The following is a 17,500-nucleotide window of genomic DNA, read 5'->3' as shown; positions in this document are numbered from 1 at the left end:
ACGAAAAAAAAAAAAAAAAAAAAGGGGTCCTAGACACGAGGCCTTCCCGGAGGTCACCCACACTTTCCTCCAAATTTCATTATATTACCTCTAGCCTTTTTCAACCCAAGCACGCTTAAGCTGCGGAGTTCGATGGGATCGGTGCATTAGTCTTTGGTATGATCGCACCCATACACTTTCCTCACAAATTTCATTATATTACCTCATCTCTAGCCTTTTTCAACATAAACCAAGTTTTCAATATCCGTCACGTCTCGAACGGTCGTAACTTGCTCCGGAGAGTCAGATTGGGGCGGATTTTTTTCAAATTTATTATCTCGACGAGATCTACGCGTTTAACTCATTAAACCAAGAAAATTTAGGCTAAAATAACGTGAAAAAACGAAAAAAAGAAAAAAAGGGGTGCAACACGAGGCCTTCCCAGGAGGTCACCCGTCCTAGTACTACTCTCGCCAAAGCACGCTTAAGCTGCGGAGTTCGATGGGATCCGGTGCATTAGTCTTTGGTATGATCGCACCCATACACTTTCCTCACAAATTTCATTATATTACCTCATCTCTAGCCTTTTTCAACATAAACTAAGTTTTAAATATCCCGTCACGTCTCGAGCAGTCGTAACTTGCTCCGGAGAGTCCGATTGGGGCGGATTTTTTTTTCAAATTTATTATCTCGACGAGATCTACGCGTTTAACTCATTAAACCAAGAAAATTTAGGCTAAAATAACGTGAAAAAAACGAAAAAAAAAAAAAAAAAAAGGGGTGTCAACACGAGGCCTTCCCGGAGGTCACCCATCCTAGTACTACTCTCGCCCAAGCACGCTTAAGTGCGGAGTTCTGATGGGATCCGGTGCATTAGTGCTGGTATGATCGCACCCATACACTTTCCTCACAAATTTCATTATATTACCTCATCTCTAGCCTTTTTCAACATAAACTAAGTTTTCAATATCCCGTCACGTCTCCGAACGGTCGTAACTTGCTCCAGGAGAGTCCGATTGGGGCGGATTTTTTTTTCAAATTTATTATCTCGACGAGATCTACGCGTTTAACTCATTAAACCAAGAAAATTTAGGCTAAAATAACGTGAAAAAACGAAAAAAAAAGAAAAAAAGGGGTGCAACACGAGGCCTTCCCGGGAGGTCACCCATCCTAGTACTACTCTCGCCCAAGCACGCTTAAGCTGCGGAGTTACGATGGGATCCGGTGCATTAGTCTTTGGTATGATCGCACCATACACTTTCCTCACAAATTTCATTATATTACCTCATCTCTAGCCTTTTTTCAACAGTTTTAAATAACGTCTCCAAGTTTTCAATATCCGGATTAAAGGATTTTTTTTCAAATTTATTATCTCGTCGAGATCTCGTTTAACTCATTAAACCAAATTTAGGCTAAAATAACGTGAAAAAACGGAAAAAGCGGATTTTTTTTTCAAATTTATTATCTCGACGAGATCTACGCGTTTAACTCATTAAACCAAGAAAATTTAGGCTAAAATAACGTGAAAAAGGCTAAAAAAAAAAAAAAAAAAAAAAAGGAGGCCTTCCCGGAGAGGTCACCCATCCTAGTACTACTCTCGCCAAGCACGCTTAAGCTGCGGAGTTCGATGGGATCGGTGCATTAGTGGTGATCGCACCCATAAACTTTCCTCACAAATTTCATTATATTACCTCATCTCTAGCCTTTTTTCAACATAAACCAAGTTTTCAATATCCCGTCACGTCTCCGACAGTCGTAACTTACTCCGGAGAGTCCGATTGGGCGGATTTTTTTTTTCAAATTTATTATCTCGCGTTTAACTCATTAAACCAAGAAAATTTAGGCTAAAATAACGTGAAAAAACGAAAAAAAAAAAAAAAGGGTCTAGTCGCGTGGGATCAGGTGCATTTACACTTTCCTCACAAATTTCATTATATTACCTCATCTCTAGCCTTTTTTCAACATAAAAAAGTTTTCAATATCCCGTCAGTAACTTGCTCCGGAGAGTCAGGATTAGGCGGATTTTTTTCAAATTTATTATCTCGACGAGAACGCGTTTAACTCATTAAACCAAGAAAATTTAGGCTAAAATAACGTGAAAAAACGAAAAAAAAAAAAAAGGGGGTGCAACACGAGGCCTTCCCAAGAGGTCACCCATCCTAGTACTACTCACGCCCAAGCACGCTTAAGCTGCAGAGTTCGATGGGATCCGGTGCATTAGTGCTGGTATGATCGCACCCATACACTTTCCTCACAAATTTCATTATATTACCTCATCTCTAGCCTTTTTTCAACATAAACCAAGTTTTCAATATCCCGTCACGTCTCCGAACGGTCGTAATTTGCTCCCGGAGAGTCCGATTGGGGCGGATTTTTTTCAAATTTATTATCTCGACGAGATCTACGCGTTTAACTCATTAAACCAAGAAAATTTAGGCTAAAATAACGTGAAAAAACGAAAAAAAGAAAAAAGGGGTGCAACACGAGGCCTTCCCATGAAGGTCACCCATCCTAGTACTACTCGCCAAGCACGCTTATTGGGAGTTCGATGGGATCCGGTGCATTAGTGCTTTGGTATGATCGCACTCCATACACTTTCCTCACAAATTTCATTATATTACCTCATCTAGCCTTTTTTCAACATAAACCAAGTTTTCAATATCCGCCAAAATCGTAACTTGCTCCGAGTCCGGTTGGGGGCTTTTTTTTCAAATTTATTAATGAGATCTCGCGTTAACTCATTAAACCAAGAAAATTTAGGCTAAAATAACGTGAAAAAACGAAAAAAAAAAAAGGAAGTCATGACAGGAGGCCTTCCTGTGAGGTCACCATCATCCTAGTACTACTCACGGAGTTCGATGGGATCCGGTGCATTAGTGCTGGTATGATCGCACCAATACACTTTCCTCACAAATTTCATTATATTACCTCATCTCTAGCCTTTTTTCAACATAAACCAAGTTTTCAATATCCCGTCACGTCTCCGACAGTCGTAACTTGCTCCCTGAGAGTCCGATTGGGGGCGGATTTTTTTTTCAAATTTATTATCTCGATGAGATCTACGCGTTTAACTCATTAAACCAAGAAAATTTAGGCTAAAATAACGTGAAAAAACGAAAAAAAAAGAAAAAAAGGGGTGCAACACGAGGCCTTTCCGAGGTTATCCTAGTACTACTCTCGCCCAAGCACGCTTAATCGGAGTTCGATGGGATCCGTGCATTAGTTGGTATGATCGCACCCATACACTTTCCTCACAAATTTCATTATATTACCTCATCTCTAGCCTTTTTCAACATAAACCAAGTTTTCAATAAAACGTCTCGAACGGTCGTAGCTTTGCTCCTGAGAGTCCAGGTTGGGCGGATTTTTTTTTCAAATTTATTATCTCGACGAGATCTACGCGTTTAACTCATTAAACCAAGAAAATTTAGGCTAAAATAACGTGAAAAAACGAAAAAAGAAAAAAAGGGGGTGCAACACGAGGCCTTCCCAGGAGGTCACCCATCCTAGTACTACTCGCGCCCAAGCACGCTTAATCTGCGGAGTTCGATGGGATCCGGTGCATTAGTGCTGGTATGATCGCACCCATACACTTTCCTCACAAATTTCATTATATTACCTCATCTCTAGCCTTTTTCAACATAAAACAAGTTTTCAATATCCCGTCACGTCTCCGAACAGCCGTAACTTGCTCCCGGAGAGTCCGATTGGGCGGATTTTTTTTTCAAATTTATTATCTCGATGAGATCTACGCATTTAACTCATTAAACCAAGAAAATTTAGGCTAAAATAATTGAAAAAACGAAAAAAAGAAAAAGGGGTGCAACACGGGGCCTTCCCAGGAGGTCACCCATCCTAGTACTACTCTCGCCCAAGCACGCTTGCTGCAGGAGTTCGATGGGATCAGGTGCATTAGTGCTGGTATGATCGCACCATACACTTTCTCACAAATTTCATTATATTACCTCATCTCTAGCCTTTTTTCAACATAAACCAAGTTTTCAATATCCAATCACGTCCGACACCGTCGTAGAACTTGCTCGGAGAGTCCGATTGGGGATTTTTTTCAAATTTATTATCTCGACGAGATCTACGCGTTTAACTCATTAAACAAAGAAAATTTAGGCTAAAATAACGTGAAAAAACGAAAAAAAAAAAGGGGTGGCAACACGAGGCTTCCTGTGAGGTCAATCCTAACTCTCGCCCCAAAAGACGCTTTAATCATGAGTTGATGGGATCCGTGCATTAGTGCTGGTATGATCGCACCATACACTTTCCTCACAAATTTCATTATATTACCTCATCTCTAGCCTTTTTCAACATAAACCAAGTTTTCAATATCCAAAGTCACGTCTCGAATCTGGCAGTGGAATTTGCTCCGAGAGTCCAGGTTAGGGGCGGATTTTTTTCAAATTTATTATCTCGACGAGACGCTTTAACTCATTAAACCAAGAAAATTTAGGCTAAAATTACGTGAAAAAACGAAAAAAAGAAAAAAAGGGGGTGCAACACGAGGCCTTCTTAGGAGGTCACCCATCCTCAGTACTACTTCTCGCCTAAGTACGCTTTAATCTGCGAGTTCGATGGGATCCTGCATTAGGGCTGGTATGATCGCACCCATACACTTTCCTCACAAATTTCATTATATTACCTCATCTGTAGCCTTTTTTTCAACATAAACCAAGTTTTCAATATCCCGTCACGTCCTCCGAGCAGTCGTAACTTGCTCACCGGAGAGTCCGATTCGGGGCGGATTTTTTTTTTCAAATTTATTATCTCGAGCGAGATCTACGCGTTTAACTCATTAAACCAAGAAAATTTAGGCTAAAATAACGTGAAAAAACGAAAAAAAGAAAAAGGGGGCGCAACACGAGGCCTTCCCAGAGAGGTCACCTATCCAATACTACTCTCGCAAGCACGCTAATGCGGAGTTCTGATGGGATCAGTGTGCATTAGTGCTGGTATGATCGCACCCTACACTTTCCTCACAAATTTCATTATATTACCTCATCTCTAGCCTTTTTCCATAAACCAAGTTTTCAATATCCCACATCTCCCGAAGCAGTGAATTGTCTGGAGAGTCCGACGGGGCGGATTTTTTTCAAATTTATTATCTCGACGAGATCTACGCGTTTAACTCATTAAACCAAGAAAATTTAGCTAAAATAACGTGAAAACGAAAAAGAAAAAAAGGGGCAACACGGCCTTCTGCGAGGTCACCATCCCTAGACTACTCTCTCGCTCAAAGCACGCTTTAATCAAGGAGTTCGATGGGGATCAGTGCATAGTGCTGGTATGATCGCACTCCAAACTTTCCTCACAAATTTCATTATATTACCTCATCTCTAGCCTTTTTCAACATAAACTAATTTTCAATATCTCACATCTCTCCAATCTGTCAGAATTTGCACTCCTGAGAGTCCGACAGCGGATTTTTTTCAAATTTATTATCTAGATCGACGATCTGCATTAATCATTAAACCAAGAAAATTTGCTAAAATAACGTGAAAAAACGAAAAAGAAAAAGGGGGTGCAACACTTAGAGCCTTCGAGGAGGTCACCCATCCTAGTACTACTCTCTCGCCAAGCACGCTTAGCTGCACGAGGTTCGAGTAGGATCCGGTATTAGTGCTAGTGATCGCACCCATACACTTTCCTCACAAATTTCATTATATTACACTCATCTGTAGCCTTTTTCAACATAAACAAGTTTTAATATCCAAAATCCACGTCCTCCGAATCTGGCAGAATGGCCGCTTACTCCGGAGAGTCAGTTGATGATTTTTTTCAAATTTATTATCTCGACGAGATCTCGCATTTAACTCATTAAACCAAGAAAATTTGGGCTAAAATAACGTGAAAAACGAAAAGAAAAAAGGGGGTGCAACACAGGCCTTCCTGGTGAGGTCACCCATCCTAGCATTACTCCTCTCGCCAAGCACGCTAATAAGTGAGTTCTGATGGGATCCAGTGCATTAGTGCTGGTATGATCGCACTTACCTTTCCTCCACAAATTTCATTATATTACCTCATTCTGTAGCCTTTTTTAACATAAACCAAAAGTTTTCAATATCCCGTCGTCTCGAGGCCGTCGGTGGAATGGCACTCCGGAGAGTCCGATTGGGGTGGATTTTTTCAAATTTATTATCTAAAGCGGGGATCTACAAATTTAACTCATTAAACCAGAAAAGCCTTAGGCTGAATAACGTGGAAAACGAAAGAAAAGAGAAAAGGGGGTGCAACAGGGGTTTTCCCAGGAGGTCACCCATCCTAGTACTACTCGCCAAGCACGCTTTTTAATCATGATGGAGTTCAAATTTATCCTATTAGTCTTAGGATAGTCGACCCATACACTTTCCTCACAAATTTCATTATATTACCTCATCTCTAGCCTTTTTTCAACATAAACCAAGTTTCGATATCCCGCCACGTCTCGAGCAGTGGCAGAACTTCTGCTCCGGAGAGTCCGATTGGGAGGCGGATTTTTTTTTCAAATTTATTATCTCGATTTGGCAGGATCTACGATTTAACTCAATAAACCAAGAAAATTTAGGCTAAAATAACGTGAAAAAACGAAAAAAAGAAAAAAGGGAGTGCAACACGAGGAGCCTTCCGGAGGTCACCCATCCTGTAGTACTACTTCTGTTCAGCTGAACATGGAGTTACATGATCCGTGCATTAGTGCTGGTATGATGGCACCATACACTCTCCTGGAATTTCATTTATATTACCTCATCTAGCCTTTTTCTTTTCAACATAAACCAAGTTTTCAATATCCCACAATCTCAACTGAGTACGTAACTTGTTCCGGAGAGTCCGATTAAAGGCGGATTTTTCAAATTTATTATCTCGTGATCTCTGCAGTTTAACTCATTAAAACCAAGAAAATTTAGGCTAAAATAACGTGAAAAAACGAAAAAAAGAAAAAGGGGTGCAAGGAGCTTTCCCGGAGGTCACCCATCCCAATCACTACTCTTGTGCCGCTTAAGCACGGGTTCGAAGTGGGATCCGGTGCATTAGTCTTTATGATCGCACCATACACTTTCTCACAAATTTCATTATATTACTCATCTGTAGCCTTTTCAACATAAACTAAGTTTTTCATTATCGTCACGTCTCAGAAGGCGAATTTCCTGTAACTTCCCGAGTCCGATTGAGTGATTTTTTTCAAATTTATTATCTACAAACTAAGATCTACGCGTTTAACCTCATTAAACCAAGAAAATTTAGGCTAAAATAGCATGAAAAAACGAAAAAAAGAAAAAGTGAGTACAACACGGGGCTTTCCAGTGAGTCGGCTTATCCAATCACTACTTCGACCACATCGCTTAATTCACAGTTCGAGGATCCGGTGCATTAATCTTTGATATGATACTCCATACACTTTCCTCACAAATTTCATTATATTACCCTCATCTCTAGCCTTTTTCAACATAAAAGTTTTTCAAATATCCCATCACGTCTCAGAAACTTGGTCAGAACTCCTGGGAGGAGTCCGATTGGGGGTGGGATTTTTTTCAAATTTATTATCTAAATGAGATCTAATTTAACTCATTAAACCAAGAAAATTTTAGGCTAAAATAACGTGAAAAAAACGAAAAAAGAAAAAAGTGCAAGCAGAAGACCTTCCGGAGGTCACCATCCTAAGACTACTCTACCCAAGCACGCTTTAATCTGGAGTTCGATGGGATCCGTGCATTAGTGCTGGTATGATCGCTTTCATACACTTTCCTCACAAATTTCATTATATTACCTCATCTCTAGCCTTTTTTCAACATAAACCAAGTTTTCAATATAAAATCCACGTCTGAGCAGTCGTAACTTCACTCTGGAGAGTCCGATTAGGCTGATTTTTTCAAATTTATTATCTCGACGAGATCTTACGCATTTAACTCATTAAAACCAAGAAAATTTTAGGCTAAAATAATTTGAAAAAAACGAAAAATAGAGAAAAAAGGGGAGTACAAGAGGCCTTCCAGGAGGTCACCCATCCTAAGACTACTCTCGCCTTCAAGCACGCTGCTCAAGGCAGTCGATGGGATCCGTGCATTAGTGCCGGGTATGATCGCACTCCATACACTTTCCTCACAAATTTCATTATATTACCTCATCTCTAGCCTTTTTCAACATAAACCAAGTTTTCAAAATATCCGCCACGTCTTGATTCGTCAGAATTTGCTCCGGTGAGTCCGGGTGGATTTTTTCAAATTTATTATCTACGTGATCTCGTTAACTCATTAAACCAAGAAAATTCATTTCAAAATAACGTAAAAACAGAAAAAAAGAAAAAAGGGGAGTGCACCGGGAGGCCTTCCCGGAGGTGCCATCCTAAATCTTCTACTGGCAAAATATTTAACCGTGCGGGTCCCGAAAGTGATCAAGTGCATTAGTCTTTGATATGATCGCACCATACACTTTCTCCTCTACAAATTTCATTATATTACCTCATCTCTAGCCTTTTTTCAACATAAACCAAGTTTTCAATATCCACGTCACGTCTCGAAGGCAGTCGTAACACTCCGGAGAGTCGATTGGGCGGATTTTTTTCAAATTATTATCTACGTGAGATCTCAATTAACTCATTAAACAAGAAAATTTGAAGCTAAAATAACATGAAAAAACGAAAAAAGAAAAAAGAGGTGTACATGAGCCTTCCCAGTCACCCATCCTAAATACTACTCTGCCCAAGCACGCAAGCTGCGGAGTTACGGTGGGATCCGGTGCATTAGTGGTATGATCGCACCCTTTGCCTTTCCTCTGGGTTCATTATATTCACCTCATCTCTAGCCTTTTTCCCAGCATAGCCCGGTTCAATATCAATCCGTCGAGGCAGTGTCTTACTCCGGAAATCCGTTAAGGCAGGATTTTTTTTTAAATTTATTATCTCGACGAGATCTACGCGTTTAACTCATTAAATCAGAAAATTTAGGCTAAAATAATGAAAAAAGCGAAAAAAAGAAAAAGTGTGACTTCGAAGGCCTTCCCGGAAGTCACCATCCTAGTATCCTCTCATACAGCCTTTGAAACAACTGCGAGTTCTGATGGGATCCGATTGCATTAGTCTTCAGTATGATCGGCACCCATATCACTTTCCTCCACAAAATTTCATTATATTACACCTCATCTCTAGCCTTTTTCAACATAAACCAAGTTTTCAATATCAAATGCGTCTCGGTAGTAACGCTCCAGGAAGTCAGGTTAGGCGGTTTTCAAATTTATTATCTCTACACAAGGATCTACGCGTTTAACTCATTAAGCTAATATAATTTAGGCAAAGTACGCGTGAAAAAGACGAAAAAAAGAAAAAAAAGGGGGTCTGACAGGCCTTCGGGAGGTCACCCATCCTAGTACTACTCTCGCCCAAGCACGCTTAGCTGCGGAGTTGATGGGGATCCGTGCATTAGTGCGGTATGAAGTCACCACCCTACACTTTCCTCACAAAATTTCATTATATTACCTCATCTCTAGCCTTTTTTCAACATAAAACAAGTTTCAATATCCAGTCCCAGCGTCTCCGAGCAGTAGTAACTATCCCAGGTCAAGTTAGGGGCGGATTTTTTCATTATTATCTCGGATGGCGAAGATCTACGTTTAACTCATTAAACCAAGATATAATTTAGGCTAAAATAACGCCGTGAAAAAAAAAAAAAAAGAAAAAAGGGAGTGCAACAGGCCTTCCCGGAGAATCACCCATCCTGGTCTCTCGCCCAAGCACGTAGCTGCGGGTTACAGTGGGATCAGGTGCATTAGTCTTCAATGTAGTCGCACCACTTCTCACACTTTCCTCTACAGTTTATTATATTACCTCATCTCTGGCCTTTTTCAACACCGACCAAGTTTTCAATATCGTCACGTCTCAGGCAGTCGTAACATAAATCAGTTAGGCGGATTTTTCAAATTTGTATCTCAAAGCGAGATCTCGCGTTTAACTCATTATTGAAAATTTATAGGCTAAAATAGCATTGAAAAAAGCGAAAAAGAAAAAGAAGGGTCGACCACGAGGCCTTCCCGGGAGGTCACCATCCTGTTCTCTCGCCAAGCACGTAGCTGCGGAGTTACGATGGGATCCGGTGCGTCAATAGTATGATGCTTTTATACACTTTCCTCCCAATTTCATTATATTACCTCATCTCTAGCCTTTTTCAACATAAACTGATTTTCAATATCCAATCCACGTCTCAAAATGATCGTATTTAACTCCGGAGGAGTCCCAGATTGAAGTGGATTTTTTTTCGTTGTGTCTCGAAGCGAGATCTCTACAGTTTAACTCATTGAAACCAAGAGAATTTGAGCTAAAATAACGAAAGAAGCAGAAAAAGAAAAAGGAGTCTGACACGAGGCCCAGCCAGAGTGCCCATCCTAGTACTACTCTACTTAAGCAGCCAGCTGCGAGTTAAGTGGGATCCGGTGCATTAGTCTTTAGTAGCGATCGCACCCGCCTTTCTCACCAAATTTCATTATATTACCTCATCTACCAGCCTTTTTCAACATAAACGATTTTCATTATCAATCCGTCTCAGGCAGTGCGTAACTTGCTCGGAGATCGATTGATGATTTTCAATTTATTATCTAAAGCGAGATCTCTGGCGTTAACTCATTAAACCAGAAGAATTTAGGCTAAAATAACTTGTGAAAAAAGAACAGAAAAAGAAAAAAGAAAGGGAGTGCAACACGGGAGCCCAGCCCACAGTCACCATCCTAGTACTACTCGCCCAAGCACGCTTCGGCACGGAGTGCAGTGGGATCGGTGCATTAATCTTTAGTATGATAACACCCACTTAAACATACTCCACAAATTTCATTATATTACCTCCTCTCTAGCCTTTTTCAACGCAAACCAAGTTTTGATATAAAGTCTGCGTCTCCAAGGCAGGTAGCGCTTCATCACGGAGAGTCGATTGGGTGGATTTTTTCAAATTTATTATCGTGAGATCTCGCGTTTAACTCATTAAACCCCGAGAAAATTTGAGCTAAAATAACATGAAAAAACGAAAAAAAAAAGAAAAGAAAAGGAGTGCAAACACGGGAGACCTTCCGGAGAGTCACCCATCCCTGATACTACTCTACTTAAGCACGCTTGGTGTGCGGAGTTCACGATGGGATCCGTGCAGTGAATGTTGGTATGATCTTTTACCATGCTTTCCTCACAAATTTCATTATATTCCTCATCTCAACAGCCTTTTTTCAAAAACAAGTTTTCATATATCACGTCCGTCTCCAGAAGCAGTTGCAGTAACACTCCGGAGAATCCGATTGAAGTGGATTTTCAATTTATTATCTAAGCGAGATCTCTGCATTTAACTCATTAAACAAGAAAGATTTAGAGCTAAAATAACGTGAGAAAAACGAAAAAAGAAAAAAGGTGTACAGCGACGAGGGGCAGCGAGAAGTCCTGTCACTCAGTCACTACTCTGCTTTGAAGCCAAGCCACTGCAGGGTCTGATGGGATCGGTGCATTAGTGCATAAGTATGATTCACTCCATACCGCTTTTCCTCTAAATTTTCATTATATTACCTCATCTCTGGCCTAGTTTCAACATAAACTCGATTTCACCGCCATAACATCACGTCTCCGAGCCAGTGTCTTACACTCCGGAGGAGTCCGGTTGGAGTGATTTTCAAATTTGTTATCTAAGGCCGAGATCTGCGTTTAACTCATTGAACTAAAGAAAATTTAGCATAAGCAACATGAAAAAGCAAAAAAAGGAAAAGACAGTGCGACAGGAGGCCTTCGATCGCATCCTAGTATCCTCTCGCCCAAACATGCAGCCAAAGCTGAGGTCCCGGTGGGATCGGTGCGTGAGTCTTTGAAGTAGTCGCACCATCACTTTCCTCACCAAATTTATTCATATCCTACCTCATCTCTGCTTTTTCAACATGAGCCAAGTTTCGATATCCAGTCACGTCTCCAGGCCGGCGTGACGCTCGTCGGAGTCGGAGTTAGGGCGGATTCGCTCAAATTCATTATCTAAGTGAGATCTACAGCGTTTAACTCATTAAACCAGAAAGATTTGAAGCTAAAATAACGTGAAAAAAGCGAAAAAAAGAAAAAAAGGGTGCGACACGAGGCCTTCCAGGAGAGTCACCCATCCTAATCTACTCTACATTCAAATTTGCGGGGTTACGATGGGATCCGGTGCATTAGTGTGGTATGATTGCACCATACACTTTCCTCTCAAATTTCATTATATTACATCATCTCTAGCCTTTTTCAAACATAAACCAAGTTTTCAATATCCCGTCAAATCGTCTCGAACAGTCGTAACGCTCCCCGGAGGTACGATTGGACGGATTTTTTTCAAATTTATTATCTCGACGGATCTGGCGTTTAACTCATTAAAACCCAAAAATTTGGAGGCAAATAGCAATGTGAAAAAAGCAGAAAAAAGAAAAAAGTTGACATGGAGGCCTTGGGAGGTCACCCATCCTAAGTACTACTCTACTTAAGCAGCCATGTGGAGTTCAGTGGGGATCGGTGCATTAGTGCTGGTATGATCGCACCATACACTTTCCTCACAAATTTCATTATATTACCTCATCTCTAGCCTTTTTCAACATAAAACAAGTTTTCAATATCCGTCCGTCTCCGAACGGTCGTAACTTGCTCCGGAGAAGTCCGATGGGGCGGATTTTTTTCAAATTTATTATCTCTAAGGCGAGATCTCGCGTTTAACTCATTAAACCAAGAAATTTAGGCTAAAATAACGTGAAAAACGCAAAAAAAAGAAAAAAGGGGGTGTGACACGAGGCCTTCGAGTCACCCATCCTAAGTACTACTCTCGCATGTGCCCAGCTTAACTGCGGGTTCGGTGGGATCGGTGCATTAGTGCTGGTATGATCGCACCCATACACTTTCCTCACAAATTTCATTGCAATTACCTCATCTCTAGCCTTTTTCAACATAAACCAGTTTTCAATATCCGTCGTCTCGAACGGTCGTAACACTCCCGGAGAGAGTCCGTTGGGGCCAGATTTTTCAAATTTATTATCTCTCGACAGGATCTACATACGTTTAACTCATTAAACCAAGAAAATTTAGGCTAAAATAGCATGAAAAACGAAAAAGAAAAGGAGTCTGACAGGAGGGCCTTCCCGAGTCACCCATCCTAGTACTACTCTGCCCAAGCAACGCTTAAGCTGAGTTCTGGTGGGGATCAGTGCATTAGTGCTGGTATGGTCCCGCGCCCATACACTTTCCTCACAAATTTCATTATATTACCTCATCTCTGGCCTTTTTCAACATAAACCAGAGTTTTCAGCTATCATCCGTCTCCGAGCGGTCGTAACTTGCTCATGGAGAGTCCGATTTGGGGCGGATTTTTTCAAATTTATTATCTCGCTGATCTCGCGTTTAACTCATTAAACCAAGAAAATTTAGGCTAAAATAACGTGAAAAAACGAAAAAAGAAAAAAGAAGTGTGACAGAGGCCTTCAGGAAGTCACCCATCCTAGTACCTCTGCACTTCAAACACGCTTGGTATGCGAATTACAGTGGAATCCGGTGCATTAGTCTTTGTATGATGCGCCACACTTTCCTCACAAATTTTCATTATATTACCTCATCTCTAGCCTTTTTCAACATAAACTGGACTGATATCAAAATCCACGTCTCGAGGCAGTGCGTAGCTTGCTCCGGTCAGATTGAAGTGGATTTTTATTCAAATTTATTATCTCGTGAGATCTCACAGTTATCAGTAAACCAAGAAATTGAAGCTAAAATAACGTGAAAAGAGCAGAAAAAGAAAAAGGGAGTCATGACAAGGGGCCTTTGGAAGTCACCCATCCTATTACTACTCCCTAGCCAGCATGGCCAGGAGTTACAGTGGGATCGATTGCATTAGTGCTAATTATGATGCACCCATACACTTTCCTCCACGGCGTTTCAGCTATATTACATCGTCCTCTAGCCTTTTTCAACATAAACCAAGTTTTCAATATCCGTCCACCGTCTCAGGCAGTCGCCAGCATCCGTCCAGGTTGGGCGGATTTTTCAGTTGCTTATCTACAGCGAAGATCTCGCGTTAACTCATTAAATAAGAAATTTAAGTAAAATAACGTGAAAAAACGAAAAAAGAAAAAGTGTGACACGAAGAGCCTTCAGGAAGTCACCCATCCTAAAATACTACTCTACTTGTGCGCTTAAGCTGCGGAGTGCAGTGGGATCCGGTGCGTATTAATCTTTGACCATGATCGCACCCATACACTTTCCTCCACAAATTTCATTATATTACCTCATCTCAGCCTTTTTCAACATAAACCCAAGTTTCGTATCCATCCGTCTCGAGCAGTACATGCTTACTCGGGTCCAGAATTGGGGCGGATTTTTTTCAAATTTATTATCTAAAGCGAGATCTCGCATTTAACTCCATTAAACCAAGAAAATTTGAGCTAAAATAACGTGAAAAAGCTGAAAAAAGAAAAGGGTGCAACACGAAGCCTTCCAGTCCACCCATCTCATTTCACTCTCGCCCAAGCCGCATTGCAGGTTACAGTGAGATCGGTGCATTAAATCTTGATATGTAGTCATACCATACACACTTTCCTCATAATTTAAGGCCTCTTACCTCATCCTCTAGCCTTTTTCAACATAAACCAAGTTTTCAATATCATCCAAATCTCAGAGGCAGTGTAACACTCCGGTGTCCAGGTTGGGGCGGATTTTTTCAAGTTTATTATCTCGAGGCGTGATCGCGTTTAACTCATTAAACCAAGAAATTTAGGCGACTAAAATACATGTTGAAAAACAAAAAAAAAAGGGGTGTAGCTTAAGGAAGGCCAGGAGTCACCCATCCTAGTACTACTCTCGCCCAACTTGTAGTATCAGGTCTGATGAGATCCAGGCATTAGTCTTCAGTGTAATCCTTTCCATACTTTCCTCCACAAATTTCATTATTACCTCATCTCTGGCCTTTTTCAACATAAACCAAGTTTGATATCCAATCCGTCTCACGAGGCAGAGTCGTAACTTGCTCCGGAGGTAGTTAGGCGGGTTTTTCAAATTTAACCTCTACAGCTGCAGATCTCTACGATTTTAACTCTCATTAAACCAAGAGAATTTAGGCTAAAATAACGTGAAAAGCGAAAAAGAAAAAAGAGTGCGGCAGGGTTTTAGGAGTCACCATCCTAGTACTCTTTCCTAAGCGAAACCTTTGACATTGCGGAGTGCAGTGAGATCCGGTGCATTAATCTTTGATATGATGCTTACATACACTTTCCTCCACAAATTTCATTATATTACCTACATCTCTAGCCTTTTTTTCAACACTAGACAAGTTTTACCGATATCCAAAATCACGTCTCCCGAGCGGTAGTCAACTTGCTGCGGAGGAGTCCGATTGGGCGGGATTTTTTTCACATTTATTGTCTACAGACAAGAGATCTCGCGATTTAACTCATTAAACCAAGATAATTTAGAGGCTAAAATGACAGTGAAAAAACGAAAAAAAGAAAAAGGGTGCAACTCGAGGCCTGCCCAGGAGAGTCTTGAGCATCTGTAGTACTACTCTGCCAGCTTCGTAGCGGCTTAGCTGCTGGGTCCCAGTAGGATCGGTCGTTAGTGCAGTAGTCGCACCCTTCACTTTCCTCTGAAATTTCATTATATTCACCTCATCTCTAGCCTTTTCAACATAAACCAAGTTTTCAATATCCCGTCAAATCTCTAGGGCAGGTACATCAACTTGCTCCCGGAGAGTCCGATTGGGGCGGATTTTTCAGATTTATTATCTCAGAGTCCCCGTTTAACTCATTAAATAAAAATTTAGGCCTAAAATAACGTGAAAAAGCAGAAAAAAAAAAAGAAAAAAGGGTACAGCAAAGGGCCCTTCCCGGAAGTCACCCATCCTAGTACTACTCTACTTAAACACGACCAGTGCCGGGTTACGATGGAATCCAGTGCATTAGTGCTGGTATGATGGCACCCATACACTTTCCTCACAAATTCGTTACTCAGCCCTCATCTCTGGCCTTTTTTCAACATAAAACATGTTTTCAATATCGTCCGTCTCAAAAACCAGTGGCTAACTTGCTCGGAGATCCGATTAGGCGGATTTTTTCAAATTTATTATCTCGGCGAGATCTGGCGTTTAACTCATTAAACCAAAGACTTCATTTGAAGGCTAAAATACCGTGAAAAAAGCGAAAAAGAAAAGGGTGCAACTGTCAAGGCCTTCAGGAGAGTCCTGCCATCCCTAGTACTACTCACTCGCCCAACCACGCTTCGCTGCAGATTACGTGGGATCCGGTGCATTAGTCTTTAGTATGATCGCACCATACACTTTCCTCACCAATTTCATTATATTACCTCATCTCTAGCCTTTTTTTCAACATAAGCCAAGTTTTGATATCAAATCCGCGTCTAAAGGCGAGTGCATTAACTTGCTCGGGTCAGGTTAGGTAGTTTTTCAGATTATTATCTCGTCGAGATCTCGCGTTTAACTCATTAAACCAGAAAATTCAGGCTAAAATAACGTAGAAAAAAGCGAAAAAAGAAAAAAGGAGTGCAGTGAGGCCTTCGGGAAGTCACCCATCCTAATGCTACTCTCTTCATGCGAAGCAAGCTGCCCGAGGTTGCAGTGGGATCGGTGCATTAGTCTTTATTATGATCGCACCATACCTTTCCTCAGGAATTTCATTATAACCTCCATCTAGCCTTTTTCAACATAAACCAAGTTTGATATCAAAATCCATCCTAAGGCAATTACATTAACTTCACTCCGGAGAGTCGATTGGGGCGGATTTTTTCCAAATTTATTATCTCTGACGAGATCGCCTATCATTTAACTCAGCAAACCAAGAGAAAATTTAGGCTAAAATAACGTGAAAAAAACGAAAAAAAAAGAAAAAGAAGGTGTGACAGCTTGGGGCGCCAGCGAGGAGAGTCACCCATCCTAGTACTACTCTCAGCTGGCCCGGCAGGCTGCGTAAGCTGCGAGATTACTGATGGGATCCGGTGCATTGAGTACTCTGAGTATGAGTGCTTTCCATTACACTTTCCTCCTAGCGTTCGTTATGTTCCCCTCATCTCTAGCCTTTTTCCGCGTAAACCAAGTTTTGTTATAAAATCGGTCTCTCAGACGAGTGCATTAACACTGCTCGGAGAGATCGGAGTTAGAGAGTGAGTTTTTTTTCAAATTTATTATCTACGAAGCGTGATCTCACAGCGTTTAACTCATTAAACCAAAAGAAAATTTAAGGCTAAAATAGCGTTGAAAAAACGAAAAAAGAAGAAAGAAGGGGGTGACGACAGGGGCCTTCTGAGGGAGGTCCCACCGCGTCCACAGTACTACTCTCGCTGACCTTGCAGCTTAGCTTGCGGAGTTACTGATGGGATCCGGAGATGCGTGTTCGTCTTTGAGCGATGGTAGCCCATGCCCTTTCCTCCACAAATTTCATTATATTGCACCTCGTCTCTAGCCTTTTCCCAGCATAAAGCCAAGTTTCGATATCCGCGTCCGTCTCACGAGCAGTCGCCAACCCGCTCGGGGAAGTCAAATTGGTGATTTTTTTTTCAAATTTATTATCT

At 41.1% G+C, this 17,500-nt stretch overlaps 3 non-coding genes and 3 pseudogenes across 3 annotated transcripts; all 6 read right to left on the bottom strand.

The window, feature by feature from the left end:
- Nucleotides 1-399: 399 nt before the first annotated feature.
- LOC141645354 (5S ribosomal RNA) lies at nucleotides 400-519 on the bottom strand (annotated as a pseudogene).
- A 237-nt stretch (nucleotides 520-756) lies between these two features.
- On the bottom strand, nucleotides 757-875 carry LOC141645109 (5S ribosomal RNA). The gene has a single exon (XR_012544699.1). It is a non-coding gene; the product is annotated as a 5S ribosomal RNA (ribosomal RNA).
- A 236-nt stretch (nucleotides 876-1,111) lies between these two features.
- LOC141645350 (5S ribosomal RNA) lies at nucleotides 1,112-1,232 on the bottom strand (annotated as a pseudogene).
- Nucleotides 1,233-2,100: 868 nt separating this feature from the next.
- On the bottom strand, nucleotides 2,101-2,219 carry LOC141644960 (5S ribosomal RNA). Its single transcript, XR_012544559.1, has one exon. It is a non-coding gene; the product is annotated as a 5S ribosomal RNA (ribosomal RNA).
- A 1,228-nt stretch (nucleotides 2,220-3,447) lies between these two features.
- Nucleotides 3,448-3,566, bottom strand: LOC141644809 (5S ribosomal RNA). Its single transcript, XR_012544415.1, has one exon. It is a non-coding gene; the product is annotated as a 5S ribosomal RNA (ribosomal RNA).
- A 230-nt stretch (nucleotides 3,567-3,796) lies between these two features.
- LOC141645324 (5S ribosomal RNA) lies at nucleotides 3,797-3,914 on the bottom strand (annotated as a pseudogene).
- Nucleotides 3,915-17,500: the final 13,586 nt, after the last annotated feature.

The sequence above is a fragment of the Silene latifolia genome, chromosome 2 (genome assembly GCF_048544455.1).
Source record: "Silene latifolia isolate original U9 population chromosome 2, ASM4854445v1, whole genome shotgun sequence".
Lineage (NCBI taxonomy): Eukaryota > Viridiplantae > Streptophyta > Magnoliopsida > Caryophyllales > Caryophyllaceae > Silene > Silene latifolia.
The sequence above is the reverse complement of the archived record's forward strand: the minus strand, read 5'-3'. Positions and strand labels throughout refer to the sequence as shown.